Genomic DNA, 15,588 nt, shown 5'->3' on the forward strand with positions numbered 1-15,588 from the left:
CGTTTTTTGTGTGCTGGTGACGACAGACAGAGTGAGCTGGACGTGGCGGAGGCTATGGGTGATGAGTTCACGGCGTAGGTCAACTACGTCATGCACCACACTGACTGCCCACAGCTGTTCACTAAGGTCTGGGATCTCCGTGTTCTACCCTGTGAGTGTGTCGTGCTTGTTGTTGTTATTGTTGTTGTTGTCGCTGTGGTTTTTATGTTTACTGTTATAGTTGTGTTGTTGTTATTCTATTGTTTTCGTTTTAAGGTTTGCTCTCTCTCTCTCTCTCTCTCTCTCTCTCTCTCTCTCTCTCTGACATGCTCAGTGTTTGATGAGGTGACGTGGGATCACCGTGTGTGTGTGTGTGTGTGTGTGTGTGTGATGTTATTTTCCTATGTAAGTACGTATGATTATGGGTAGTGTGTGTGTGTGTGTGTGTGTGTGTGTGTGTTTGTTTGTTTGTGTTTGTGATGTTTTTGACGTACGTAAGTACATAATATGATATGTATATGACAGTAAGTGTGTGTGTATGTGTGTGTGTGTGTGTGTGTGTGTGTGTGTGTGTGCTTATTTATTTAGTGTTTTTCGCTAAGTTGCAGTACGCCTATTCAGGCAACCTAGAAAATAAAGGACGGGTCAGTACATAAAAGCGTTCCCTGCAGCGGCTATCACTTTGCGTCTGCGTCAAGTTACACAGTATACTCACTATCACTGCTTTCTAAAGGCTCCAGTTGAAGATACTCGTGTTTTTAAGAGTATTCTTAATGGCTCTAGTGATATATTGTTCTTTGCTTGTTTGTGGCCTTGTGACCTTGTTACTGCAGCAAAAATGAATAAATAAATTTTTAAAATTGATTTACATCTTTTTCATTATTACATCAGGTGTTAGTGAAGATGTCTGGAGTTTTGATAGATAATATGGCAACCCTAGTGAAATTAAGCTGAAAGTATGTGCTTCTAGATAAAATACACTAATTTCCATATACTTACATGAAGGAAAAAAAAGAACAGTATTTGCAATTATTCAAACCAATTGCACCTACTAATGCATTCAGTTTTGACCTTACAGCTACTTAGATAGGCTCACAGATTGCTGGGTTGATACTGGTCACTGATTCAGGTTATATCTTTGAAATCGGGCAGTGATAACTCAGAGCAGTAAGATGACATCCCATTGGTTGCCACTTGTGGAGATTATGTCGGTTTATCAGATACTATCAGGTAGCGTCCAGTGGGTGCACCACATGACCTACATATTAGTGGCCACATATCATGAATCCTCTGATAACTCACTGTATTGTTCTGATGCGTAAACACTGATTTATTGTGACACAAATTGATACAGTAGTCGGGGATTTGCATATTAATACCTACGGTACTGTATTGCATGCTAATTTTAGATAAAACTGACAAAAAAGTGTTCGAATGTATTGCATTCTGCGCTTGGAATAGTTTTTATACTAGCGGTGCATTCTGCAAGATAATGATGGCTACATAATTATGTGCTTGGAACACGATTGCTATGTATCAAAGACATCCATGAAATCAATGAAGTATTTGAAGTTTGTGTATTCTGAACTTGGGAGGAGTGGCAGCGATGTAGTATTCGGGAATGACTTATATATACATTGATAGATAGGTTAAGTATTTTTCAAAGCTTCCATATATATCAAAAAGCTTCAGTGGGAGTATTGTATGTATAGGTAATCATGAGGAATTTGTTCCATGCATATTAATAACACTTAATTACTTTGAGATTGATGGTAATTTACTTATTTATTATTATCTTCTTAACAATAAAGTTTGTAATAGTTTCTAGCAATGGAAGACACTATATTTGTCGTGAGCCACATGGAGAATGTGCTGCCAAGACCGCACATGCGCATTGCTTTTTCAACACAGTGAAGCTCAAGCATGAACCCTTCAACCCCGCCACCGTCACCGTGCGGCGTGCACGTCACACCCAGTCTCTGTCAGTTCAGCCATCGCCATGCCGTACGTCTCTCAAACCGTGTTGCGAACCTGTGTGACCTAAGGCGCTGTGCAGCTGTATCCACTTAAGTGACGATGACGAGCTAGAGGAGTGCTTCTGGAACAGCTAAAGGAAGAAAGATAGTCGATGAGGACAGACATTAGATTTGTGTCCGCCGCCATCACCACCACCAGTCCACTACCACCGCCGCCATTACTTGGTCGCCGATCTTCACGTGCAGGTAAGCTGGGTGCTCTTTGATATTACTCATGGCAAGGAATGTTGCTGTTCTTATATTGAGAGAGTGAGTTTGCAGACAGAAAAGTGGTGCTTGAGGCATGCAGGTAAGGAACTGCAAGGTTTGAGGGACAGGCCACGTAGCTGGCTTTGCTCCTGCTCCGTCCACCTTGCTGGTGATGGGCTGCTTGTTGTGCACGCCACTGTAATTCACTATGTTACATTCCATCTTCAGTCCTGCATTGTACCTTGTTGGGCAGTACTGGGTCCGTAGTCATGCCGAGAGCCTGATGTAAGCACGCTCATGATCGTATTCTGGGGCTGTTTACCCGGCGCTCTCCCGTGGTGGGAGCCTTCGGGAAACACCTTTATTATTAATGGCTACAGGTATTCCTTCCCCCACCTTAGGTCACTCTAGCTTTGATTAAAACTCCGGTAAAACTGCAGGGTTGGACCTCCCCCTTTTCCTCCATCCCACCCCCCAACCCTCCCAACAAGCTTGGGGGCCTGTGGGGAATCGGGGGTTTTGGGGGGGAGGACACATAAGAGTGATAAATGGACTTTGAAAATCTAGGGAAATTTCCCTAGAATAAAAAAAATTTTGGGTAAAATGTTTCAAGCAATACGCCAGAATAATTATATACCTAACCTAACCTGACCTAACCGGGGGAGAGCAGCCCCCCCTGGACCCCCTAAGGTTACTAACCTAAGCTTATTAACCTAACCTAACCTAACCGGGGGGACTGTGCCCCCCCAGGACCCCCGTGCTAACCGGGGGGGCGGACTGTGCCTCCACTGGACCCCCCCAAGGTTACTAACCTAACCTAAGCTTATTAACCTAACCTAATGTTACCTAACCTACCCTACCCTAACCGGGGGGGCTGTGCCTCCATGGATCCCTCCCTAAGGTTGCTAACCTAACATAAGCTTATTAACCTAACCTAACCTAACCTAACTAACACACGAACACACGCGTTAATTTGTGTAGCTTCACTTGGAAGGGATGATTGTGGACTTAGTCTCCGGAGGCGGCGCACTATTAATTTAATTACTACGGCCTTACAAAAGCCTTCCCCACATTGAAAACATCACAGACATGTTCTATAGTAAGTACTCTATCACGTTGCAATGTGTTTTTAATGAATAGAGAGGAGATCCAACCCTGCAGATATACGAAAACTCCGGCTAACTTGTCTGATGATGAATTGGATGCTAGAATATATAAACAGATAAGAAAAATAAATGAACATGAGCGTAGGAAGTAGACTGTAATTATACATGGACTTCTGGACTCTGACAGTGATCAGTTTTTGGATAATGGTTTTAATGTAGATTTAATCTTACTAAACTTTTCCAAAGATTTTGATGTAGTTTGCCATACCATATGTTTGGATAAGCTAATGAAATTGGGCATTACTGGTGATATCCTTGGTTGGATTAACCCCACCAAGTAAGAGAATCAGTTAAAAGACAACAAGACAATGGAAGGTTACAGAAAGTATGTAGGTATTTTGTATCATAGTCCATAAGCCTCACCAAATGTCTGTATGAACTTGGGTAGCAAAACTTGGGTTAAAATTAGAAGTGCATAGCCCTGCTGTTCTGTGAAGGTAGCTAGTTATTTTGATCATGCTGCTAGCATCCCAACCAAACCTAACCTATTCTACCCTAACCTAACTAAACATTATCAAACAAGAAGCGTTGCTTAAGCAAGGATGCTAGTGGCAAGATAAAGAATATTCAACAACAGCAACAACAACAACAAGGCCTGCTGACTCAGGAGTAATTCTGAGTCACTTGTTCTGGTCCTGTAGCATTAAAATCTTAATGATATTTTATGATATTCCTTCCTGAGTGGCAGATGTATCATAGTTATCAGCTCATGAAGTTACCCACCCTTTTCAGAAAATTGTCATGTAAAAGACACTGGCCCACATCCACATCCTGATTTAGACTCTTTCGTAAGATATCTGTCTAGTGTGTCATAGTATTGCTGGTATTATTTTAAAGAGACCTTTTAAGCTTTCATTTGAGCTCAGATGTGAATGATTCTGATCAGCATAGAGGTCGTAGCTTTAAATTATAGAAAAACATTTTTCACACACAATTATCATGCAAGGGATTTAATATATCTTTTAGTTCTGTGTCATCTAACATCAGCAGGGAAACAAAATCCATAAACTAATGTGCGTAGGACCAGAAGATTCTGGAAATGCATAATATACTTACATTATATCATTTTTACAGGTCACTGTGAGCCTTGAACTAGATCAATGTGCCTAACTGAATTGGATTGGCTGTTAGTGAAATGCACCACAAATAGAATGAGATAAGAAGGGAAGAACAACATCTTCGGATCACTTGTTCTCTTGTGAAGAGACTGCCCTCACACAAGGTGATGTAATGTTGAAATGTTAATTTAGAATGAAATATATTTAGATTTTAATGAAAAAACATTGTGGAGAAGCATGCTTTAGTCAATAAGTTAAAAGTTTTGTCTCACCTGAAGATCTGCCACCCCACAGGGATCACCTGAAGATCCGCCACCCCAGATTGTCTCCCCTGAAGATCCACTCACTTTTAAGATCAGCCTTATTTTTCATAGACATTCAGGTGTAACAAAGAGTAAAAAACTTTTATAAATCAGGAAATTAAAGTCATTTATTGAAACATGAACTCATTAAAAAACTTAGTGGATATAAGAAATGCAGAAAAAAAGTTTTCATTAATAATAATAATAATAATAATAATAATAATAATAATGATAATAATAATTATAATCTCAATAATAGTAATAATAATATTAATAGTAGTAGCAGTAGTAGCAGTAGTAGTAGTAGTAGTAGTAGTAGTACCAGCAGTAGTGATAGTAATAACAATAATGATAATTATAATAATAATAACAATAATAATAATAATAATAATAATAATAATAATAATAATAATAATAATAATAACAATAATAATAATAATGATAATAACAATAATAATAATAATAATAATAATAATAATAATAATAATAATAATGATAATAATCATGATAATAACAATAATAATAATAATAAAAATAATAATGATGCTAACAATAATAGTAATAATAATGTTAATAATAGTAGTAGTAGTAGTAGTAGTAATAACAATAATGATAATTGTAATAATAATAATATTATTATTATTATTATTATTATTATTATTATTATTATTATTATTATTATTATTATTATTGGATCACCTGAAGATCCGCCACCCCAGATTGTCTCACCTGAAGATCTGCTACCCGGAGTGCGGCTGGGGTGGCGGATCTTAAGGTGATCCAAAGTTTTTAATGTTCTTGTTGAATTTTTATAGTGAAATATTTGTTTACTGTATTAAATTTGTGGACAAGATATTTGTGGATATTGTTAAGTCAAGAATTAACAAATATATAACTTGTACTGATGTACAAGTTATATATTTGTCAATTCTTGACTTAGTTAACAATATTCTGATCTTGTCCACAAATTTAATACAGTAAACAAATATTTTACTATAGAAATTCAACAAGAACATTAAAAACTTTTAACTTATTGACTGTATTGACTTGCAGCTTATACTTAGTTATTTTAATAGTTGCAGCCTTCATTGCTAGACCAGGAAAGAGATACCCATGAATTGATAGGCTGTGCCTTAACCCCTTTGTTACTACCTAGCTGTGTATTACTCTGAGCCACTGTTCCACCTCAGGGAACCAACCACCCCTTTATGCCAGGCAACACACCATCATTCCCAAATCTTTTTCCCATTTTAGTTTTCTTTTGTATTTCTGTTTGTAAACACTTTCCACATTCACTGTGTACATTAGACATACAAAAACTACTATAATGTTAAAGGTAGTAATGATAATATAGGCAATGAAATAAATGAATATGGAAAAGAAAAATGAAAATATTATGGTAGTGTAATGATGAAGTAGTTGTATGATTCTAGTGGAAGTAGTATAGTTGTAGTAGTGTGGTAATAACGGTAGCAGCAGCAGCAGCAGAATAGGCTTTTACTGGTTAGACTAAGAGTTTATTCACTAGATGATGATGATGATGATGATGATGATGATGATGATGATGATGATCTCTTATTGCTAAAGTCTTTTTCATTTATCCACTGACACAGTTTATTAATCTTTTCCTCATCCAAAAGAAAAATAACAAAACACTTCTCGTGCACCTGCAAAAACACGTGCCACATCATTTACCCTGCTGCTGCTGCTGCTGCTACATCATCACTGAAGATTGGTGAGGCATCAGGAAAAGTGTCACTAAAAATGTCTGGCATCAGCTCCCAGCTTGTCAACAATCTGGTCTATAATTACCTAATTATTCACTATCAGGTCACAGCAGATGCTACCCTCACTACCTTTCTCACCGTTGTCATCATCAGTCTCCTGGTAGGTATTCTGAGCCAGAACTAGAATCACTGTTTTCCTCCATTTTTGCCAGATGGCCAGACAATACTAGCAGCACTGTAAGACTGTCAAAGCAACATTAACTAATTTCAAATCAAAGACAAAGCCCCAATTAGTGTCCACTATAAATAGTAGACACTAATTGGGATGCAGTTGTGGGAGGGGCTTACACATACCAGTAGCTAATACCTTACCTTAGAGCCAACACAAACATAAATGTATTGTCTAAAATGGATAACTTTTCTCCGTCATGTATGGTAGTACATGACAGTATATACTACAGGACCTCCATATCACATACATGCGTATGGGACAGTAGTGAAGGAGTTAGTCATACCACTTTTCATTGATCACAAGCACTGCACTATTAACTTTGTTGTAGCTCCTTACACTGATCTGTTTGTAGTTGTCATTGCTACACCAGGAGAAACCCTGCCTATCTGATGACCTAGCATGCTTCCCACAATCTTGCTCTTTCCCACTAAGCACTGGCACTGTTGTACTTCACTGCCCAGTGTGATGAATGGTTAGTGCATCGCCTCTGTCATTAAAGGAATGTAGAGTGGAAGTTGTAGTACAGTGTTTTGTTGGGCCTGTGGTGAGAAGACAGTTAGTGAAAGCTTGCTGTCATGTGTTTTTGTCTGGCAACAGAAAGGAAGTAAGATGTGTATTTTAAAGCTGCTTTACACCTTTCAGGAATCTACATTTTCATGGATGGTGAAGAGCACAGGATCACCAGATACCTGCTGTCCTGCCACCAAGATTCTCCCTTGACACCACACCACCTCACGTCATCTGTCCCATCACCTCACTGACACCAGTGGCAGGTTAGCATTCATCTTTCAAGCTCACTCGTACAAGATTCAGATGTGATTTCTTCCCACTGTCTCAAAACTTCAGTATTTAAGATCAGTTTAATTTGAAATACTTACCCCACAACTGTATCACTCCTCTACACCACTTGCTGTACTTCATCTCACACTCATCACATTCTCACAAGATTTAAGTTTGGTGTCTAATTGCAATACTTACTCTTCAGCACACCTGCCTTAGTCCAAAAGGATTTTCAAGGGGGTTTATTTGCAGTCCTAACTTGCACTCATTCCTCCCTACCAAACTGCTCATCCACACACAATAAACTTGAAGTAAATTATTCAGTGATTGATACTTAGAAGTATTTAAGGCAATAACAGGTGAATTTCTCAAGATACATTACCAGTAGGATAAACTCATTTAAAATTATTCATCTCTGATTTCACCTGAAATTCATACCATTAATCTAACCAGCCCAGCCTCTTAACAGTCAAATTTGATCTCACTTGAAATTCATACTGTTAATCTAACCAGCCCAGCCTCTTAACAGTCAGGTATCTTTAATAACTACCCTACCTTCTCTTTCTTATCTTGCTCACTATCATTCACACATCATAATCACAACACAAACTCCCAGATCTACTTTCCATACATCTAATGTATCATTACCTCCCAGTCCTGGCACACTCAGCTGCTCCATTCTCTTCTAATCCACTGTATATGTTTGTCTCTACTCCATCTCGCTGAGCTTCATCTGTCTTCCAGCTCCCTTACAATCTGGTTCCATACTTAGGTCACTCTGATGTGTTGGCTTGTTCTAACACTAACAGTCTTGCTTCTTGGACCTGGTTTGCGGTTTTTTTTCCCGCCCCCTTTTTATTTGTAATTGTATGCTCAGTGGTGTTGAAATTCAGGGTTTCAGCAAGTATCAGTGTACTAACTTGGCTTTCATGGAGTTGTTCATTTTGTAGAGTTGGTTTTGACTTCAAATTTGAGAGAATTCAGATTATGGTGTCAAAATATTTAATAAACTTTAGGGTAATCTCTCTCTCTCTTACTTGTCAAGTTTTAAGTCAAATATTCATTTACTGCATCAAATTTTGGACAAGGTTTGGATATTGTAAAGTTCAGAGTTTATTGTATATAACTTGTGCTGAGCACTATTGACTTGCAACTTCCACTATAGTTATTTTAATAAGCTGCGCCTTCATTGCTAGACCAGGAGAGATAAGCCCCATGAATGGACAAGCTGTGCTTCAAGTCATTCCATTTTCCACTGATAACAAGCACTGCATGATTAACTGTGTCGTAGCTCCTTACACTGATCTTTTTTTTAATTGTCATTGCTCCACCAGGAGAAACCCTGCCTATCTGATGACCTGGCTTGTTCTACACAGTCCTGCCCTGTCCCCAGTGTGATGAATGGTTAGTGCCTCTTCTCTTTAATTCATTAAAGGAATGTGGAGTGGAAGTTGTAGTGCAGTGTTTTGCCATACCTGTCAGGAATCCCAAAGGAACAAAAACCATGTGTATTTTGAAGCTGCTTTATAGCATTCATCTATATTTTTATGGACAGTGACATTGTCAGGTATAGTGATATTGACTAACAATTACTTGTATTCTTATCTTCCTCAATAGGGTCGGAATGATGTGGCAAGGAAATGTATGGGCACTGTCTGCGGATTCACCATGCAGTCTCCTGAGTATTCCGACCATTGGAGTTTCACAAGAGTTGCTTTCATTGGCCTAAGAAACTGGACTGATCAACAGCTTTAGGTGGTGGACCAATTGGACCAGCAGCCACCTGACAGTCTAGGATGCCTCTGCCCTCCCTAGCTCACTGCTGAGGAGGATGAAGTAAGTGGCCTGCCTGCCTTAGAGAAACTGTGGTCTGGATTCAACAGCTTGTGCACCAAGGGACCAGCATCCCTAATGTACATACTACTACTGCCCTAATATGCACTATAAGTATTAAGGAAGGATAGGTATAAAAATTACCCTTAAATCCTGTAAAATAGGCTCTAGCAAGTCAAAAATTCTCTGGAGACTTTAGCAGCAGTGCTAGAGTAGAAATAATTTTGAGTTGATAAAATGAAGATAAAATGAAAAGTATGCTTCCCAAAACCTTTATTTAATAGATCTCCATAAAGTCTTAAATATTTTGACTTGACAAACTATTCTGATGTTTACAGTTTTTTTTTGTGTATACAGTCTTTTCAGCCTGCTTTTCTTGTAGACCATAGTTTTTTTTATTAAAAAAAAAGGCCTACTTTCAGTAGTAGTATGTGAACCACTTTCTTTATCATCTTTCTTCAGTAGGTTAGGTGGAGGGCACCTGGCCAGGATAGATAGAGGCTGTTCTGATTGGAAACACCACTGACTTCAGCCTTAAGGTTTCCTGCTCCTTTAGTTGTAGCCACAACAAAGGTATATATATATATATATGGTGCCTCTTCTGTGGACTCTTGAAGGTTATTCATTCTAGTACGGTGTAGTCTTTTTACAGGTCCTTGCAAGCTGGAAAATGGAAGTCCTTGCAAGCTGGAAAATGGAAATCCGTTATAATCCAGTACCTTAAAGGAAATTCTTAATGAGTAATAATTGTCATGCATGACCAAATCAAAGCAAGTGATGCATTACTGATGTATTTACTATATCAGTAGTTATATCAATAAATAGTATATAATTTTAAGCTTCAGCACCAGGTAAATTTTTTACTTTTGTTACAAGTTTCTTAATTCCTTGGTGCTCACTTCCTCCTTTCCTTGCCTTTGGTGCTCACTTCCTCCTTTCCTTGATTTGTCCTGTTTCTTCAACTTGTCACCATTTCCTTCCTGCTTCCTGTGTCACTACCACTAGGCATCATATGTGGATGATCTGGATGATCTTTTCAGCCTGGAAAAGAACATGGGTCTAATGAATGTACAAGTCACTTGTTATATATGTTTCCTGTATACCTAATATTTGGTATGACAGGCCAATTTAATTATGATTCATGACAAACTGACCTCGTATAGATTTCAGGTAACATTACTGACCAGACAACCATAACCCAAAAGATTCTGTACCAGTCCTTAAGGAAATCATGCACCAGACGCTTGGGATCACCCAGTCACTCACCCCTCAGCCAAGGTAACAACATTAAGGTTCTCCAACTCCAAGCATTTCACCATTCCTGTTCACTTGTTTCCCCAGTTTTCCTGTGTTTGTTCATTCATGTCACCTATCACAAGCACTGTTTCCTCCCTTTATTCTCACATCTGTCATGTTCCTATTCTCCTTATGAGTCCTCTCTCCCATAAGTCACATGTACCACCACCACCACCACCACTGTTCTGCCACTCTCATACCTACAGTCTACTCTCACCAGCATCACATCTTCACTGCTTCCACACTTTTCACATCAATCTGCTCTACTTTGTCCTCTTCCTTTTTAGTTTAAGGATGTCTCCAGTGCTTAACATCCCTCTCCCATCATGGAATACTTGCATCCCTCCATTTGCACATTATCTCGGGTGAGTCTCAGTAAGCCAGAATGTTACACTTCCACTCACTGAATTGCTTGCCTACATCCTGAAACTTTCCCACATCCCAGGCTCTTACAACCAATATCTTCATGCATTCACTTGCCTGGTTAGTAGTTTTCTTCCATGATCTTGATATTGATGTTACAGGTGGCTTGGGATCACTTCAGAACCTTTGAACTGGTAACTCCTGTAGAGGACAGAGAAAAGAGCAGTATCCTGTTCCCTAATTATTCCTAGATATAGCATGCCATATTTTCTCCAGAAAGTCCTTCACAGACTCAATCATCCTTTCACTTGTCTACACAGTCCCAGCAGCAACATTACCCATTCAATTCTTGTCTTCTCCAGCTTTTCATCCCTATTATGTATGCTGTACTTGTCAGAATCACTTGATGCCCATCTCCCTCCTGTCTGATACCTCTCACACTCCAGCGACTCATCCTCTCCCATGTCACACATCTGGCACACTTGAATGTGGGACTCACAGACCATGTGTAGTTCCTTGCATTCACATCCATACAGTGTGTCCTAACTGAATAGAAGATTCAGATTGCCATCCAGGCTACCATTATACCACCTATCATACATCATTCTTCCATATATTCAGTCGATCCCACCCACTTCACCCCCCATTCTCTCTCTCTCTTACTTTTCCATTTACTCACATCCCATTCAGTTTCCACTCTGCCTCTTGTCTTGGTACCTGCCAGCTATTCTCATGTCCCATACAACCTGTAATCCACTCGCAGCTCTTCCTTCATTTGCTTCCACTTTCACTCCACAGGTACACTTTTCTCACTATTATACCATCCATTCTTTCCAACCTAATCTTTTATTAGTCTTTCCCTAATGGTGCTCCATCCTATATCATCTCTCAAAGCTTCTACTGCTGTGTACTTCGGTGCATTCACTGCCATTCTAGCTACTCTATTCTGCCCCACTTTTAACTTGTAAATTTCACTTTTGTTCCATGCAATCACATCCATACCATACATTTTACTAGACATGGCCACACTCTTCCACACTTCTCTCAGCACATCACATTTACTCGCTCTTGCTAGCTTCACTCCCCAGTTGCCCTACCTCACTGGTTCACCAAGCTTATCTTTTCATTCCTTGTCTTTTCACAACCATTCAGACTCGCCCACATTCCCAACATGTCATTTTACTCAATTCATTTATACAATGTCATTCAACACTGCACTGAACACAATGGAAGCAACACATCTCATCTGTGAAGGTCTGTAAACTTCAATAAAAACCTGTTTATGATAGCTGTTATAAAGAAAACTTGCTGCCAATGATTCAAATATCAAATGTTTGAGGAACCTGTAATTTTATCTGAAAACTTATTATTTTATCAGTATATCAATCCCCCCCTTAGTTATCCTCTGAATGTCCATACTATTGACAGTAGTAGTAGCAGTTAATGCCAAAAGAAATAAAATAAAAAGTTTTGTATAAAAAGAAAATTAAATATACAATGTCATAGTATTTTCTTGGATTTCTTTTAATCTAAACCCTGGGAAACAAACATTGGGTGAAGAGGGAGAGGAGTTAGGCAAGGTTGTATTTTCTCAACCCTTTTTAGCCATTATACAGAGGAATTGGCTGCCAGAATGAAGCAGGAATAGTGTGGTGAATGAGAAGGTGTGCTATTTATACATATTGCTGTAGTTCAGAGTGAATTGGCAAATAAACTTCAATTTGTTGAATGTTAATTGATGGGTGTGGAGGAAACTTGGAGTAAGCTTTAACAGCGAGAAAAGCAAGGTAATGGTTGTGAACGTCAAAGAAAGGGAGATAAATTAATTGTGGAGACTTGGGGAAAATTCATTACAATAAACTGAAGAATGACATTATGTACGATGTAAGTATATGGCAATGTGGATAAACCCGAATGCCTGTGCAAAGCTGAAGGAATAAAAAGATACGTATTGGGGAAACATCAACACACACACGCAGTTATTCATCAATTATGCAACCACCAGATGAACAAAGGTAACATTTAAATATCTCATTTCCTCACGCCGTGCACTGGAGACAAATTATGTGAGCTTTGCAACAAGAAAAAAAAAAAAGTATATAAATAAATAAGTAAAAAACGGAGAAAAAAGGGAAAATGAAAATAAAATAAAACGAAAGCAGGAAACAAGTAATAAAACGAAATGGAAAAAGAAAAGGAAATTAGAGAATAGGAAGGGAAAAAATAATGAAAAAAAAATTGAAAGGAAAGGAACAGAAAAATACAAGGGAAAAATAACTGGAAAACAAAGAAAGAGGAAATGGAAAAGGAAAAGGTAAAAGAAAGGGGGGGCGGAGAAACAGTAAGATGATTATACATGGAGACAAAATCTTTCTTGAGCACGAAAAGTAAAACTACAGAACTGTAAAATAATAAAAGGCGAGCATGTCCACACTCCCATGGAACAGATTAACATTTTTAAAGAGTCAATCACTACATGCGGTTTGTGTGAATGGTAGTTTGACACACCGACGTTGTTTTACCGAGAAGGGATATTAAATTCTACGAGGGGATGGCAGGATCTCACCTCACGCGGCCTTACAACACAATGTACGTTTACTGAGGAGGATATATTTTATGAGGGGGAAGGCAGGAACTATCACCACCTCGCGGGGCCTCGATAACACTACCAGTAAAATTACCAATCAATTCCCATAAAGACATGAACAATGCAACGTAACGAGTAATTAGTGAGAAGGAAACGAAATGAGGGAACAATGCGACAAGATATGACAGTCACACACGGCCTCACTAACACCACTACTAGTAAACGCAACACAATGCAGTGCTAATCATCATTGTATCCATGCACTGCTACCGATGACAAAGCAGCAAAACTGAAAACCGAGGCAAGAATCAAACACGTACGTCCTTAAACTAGCGAAATGCAGCTCCAAATACGAAGACACTATAGAGTAAAAAGTGATTACAGTGACGGAAGGAAGTGAAGACTTAATAATCACGCGTAGCCTCAAACACACCACTTCGCAGAAAACACCGGCACACATCACATTATAGCCTCTCCAGTACCATGTCAGGTTTCCATATGTATTCTGTTGACTATTTAGTGATTTCATACAGCTTCAGAAACTCTTGTGGGGATTAGAATGGTGAAGACTGGCTATTAATCTTTTGACTTCCATCTAAAAACCTTCCTAATGTAAATAAAATCGTCAAATATCAAACCCAAACTCATGGTGAAAATGCCTCCCAGTACTAAGAGGGTTAAAAAAATAATCCAAAACTTAAGATAATATATAACCTAAATACCAACTTCAATCTTCCCTTCCCAGTTTATTTAATCTCCCTATTACTTCCTTATCTTTAACCCCTTCAGTACTGGGACACTTTTTAACCAAGAGTTTCGATATAATCAAACGATTTTATTTACATTAGGAAGGGTTTATGGAGATCAGATTAATGGAAAGAATCTTCATTTTGATCCCCACAAGTTTCTGATGCTGTATAAAATCACTAAATAGTAAGCAAAATAAATATGAAAAAGCGTCATAGCATTGATTCAGACACAGCTTCTCTGATAAGTTGCAGTGGGCGTACTCACAAGGGTGGTTGTCACAAGTAGACATGAGTCCAGCAGGAATTTACACTCTGCAGCAGTATCCGGTAGTTTCCCTTCATAGAAAACGACGGAGTTCCAGAGAAGGATCCCTGAAAAAGTGACAAACAGGTAAGGTCAGGTTTCAAAGGAATACTATTCTATTTCTGTAGTCTTACCATTTCCATAAGAACCTACAAATTTTTTCACAAATATACAGACTTGTCTCTGACGTTTAACAAAGCAAGCATACAATCAAATTGGTAAAAGTATGATTAAGAAAAAATACCTATCATGACACCAATCAAATTTACCACACAAATTTCATTCCTTCGTTTCTCAAAGGAAAAACACGGGTAAGAAAAGTGAGAGGCTAATGTAATTACGTATGTTCATAGCCATAAAAATGTGATTAGCAAACATGACATACCTGACGTTACAAAGCCGCAGCAGACACAATAGGATCATACGTGTTGCCAGGCCGAGGCGCAGAGCAGAAAAGAACAGTCCCTCGCCTGGCCTTCCCCGCCGCTGTCTCGACACCAATGCTTCGAACACCTAAAATAGCACACTCGCTTGTCTCAACATCTCATCTAGACTTCTTTAAATGCATTTTAAAAAATTAGCAAAGGTTTTAAAAGATACTTTATTGATTCTACTGAGAGCTTAACAATGTCTATGCACCACCAATAAGAAAAATAAATAAATAAACATAAGAATTCGTTTAAAAGTCTCTGTGGTTTTTGGATTCCGATGAGAGCCAAGAGTGATTCATAATGCAGGTTTTGGTTCACACGTCATCCACTTGAAGCTACTCAAAACTTATCTTATTTCGAGGCTATTTGAATATTTGTTTTCTCTTCTTCATTGCTGTCCAGTTATTATGTTCTCTGCAATTATTGATTTTGTTGACTGTTTGAACAGAACTTCATTTTGTCAAATCATTATCAGCTTTCTTGACTCTAATGCTAACGATTTGTAGCACTTGTTCGCTGATTTCCTGAAAAAAAAAAAAAAAAACTGACAGAGTAA

General features: G+C 38.5%; 2 long non-coding RNA genes across 4 annotated transcripts in view; one reads left to right on the forward strand and one right to left on the reverse strand.

The window, feature by feature from the left end:
- The first annotated feature begins 1,690 nt into the window (after positions 1 to 1,690).
- Positions 1,691 to 12,404, forward strand: LOC123513498. Of its 3 annotated transcripts, none has more exons than XR_006677382.1 (6): positions 1,691 to 2,201; positions 4,445 to 4,592; positions 7,332 to 7,462; positions 8,804 to 8,873; positions 9,087 to 9,305; positions 10,466 to 12,404. It is a non-coding gene; the product is annotated as an uncharacterized LOC123513498 (long non-coding RNA). The 3 variants fall into 3 exon arrangements; XR_006677383.1 differs by lacking the exon at positions 10,466 to 12,404 and adding an exon at positions 9,955 to 10,173 and having other exon boundaries at positions 1,700 to 2,201; XR_006677381.1 differs by lacking the exon at positions 10,466 to 12,404 and having other exon boundaries at positions 9,087 to 10,173.
- The window catches only part of LOC123513499, a 118,340-nt gene continuing 113,828 nt past the window's right edge, over positions 11,077 to 15,588 (reverse strand). The window contains exons 2-4 of the long non-coding RNA XR_006677384.1: positions 14,987 to 15,556; positions 14,563 to 14,669; positions 11,077 to 11,162 (exon numbers count right to left, since the gene is read on the reverse strand). This is a non-coding gene — a long non-coding RNA (uncharacterized LOC123513499). The remainder of the gene's footprint in view (positions 11,163 to 14,562; positions 14,670 to 14,986; positions 15,557 to 15,588) is intronic.

Source organism: Portunus trituberculatus, chromosome 36 (assembly GCF_017591435.1).
Source record: "Portunus trituberculatus isolate SZX2019 chromosome 36, ASM1759143v1, whole genome shotgun sequence".
Classification (NCBI taxonomy): Eukaryota; Metazoa; Arthropoda; class Malacostraca; order Decapoda; family Portunidae; genus Portunus; species Portunus trituberculatus.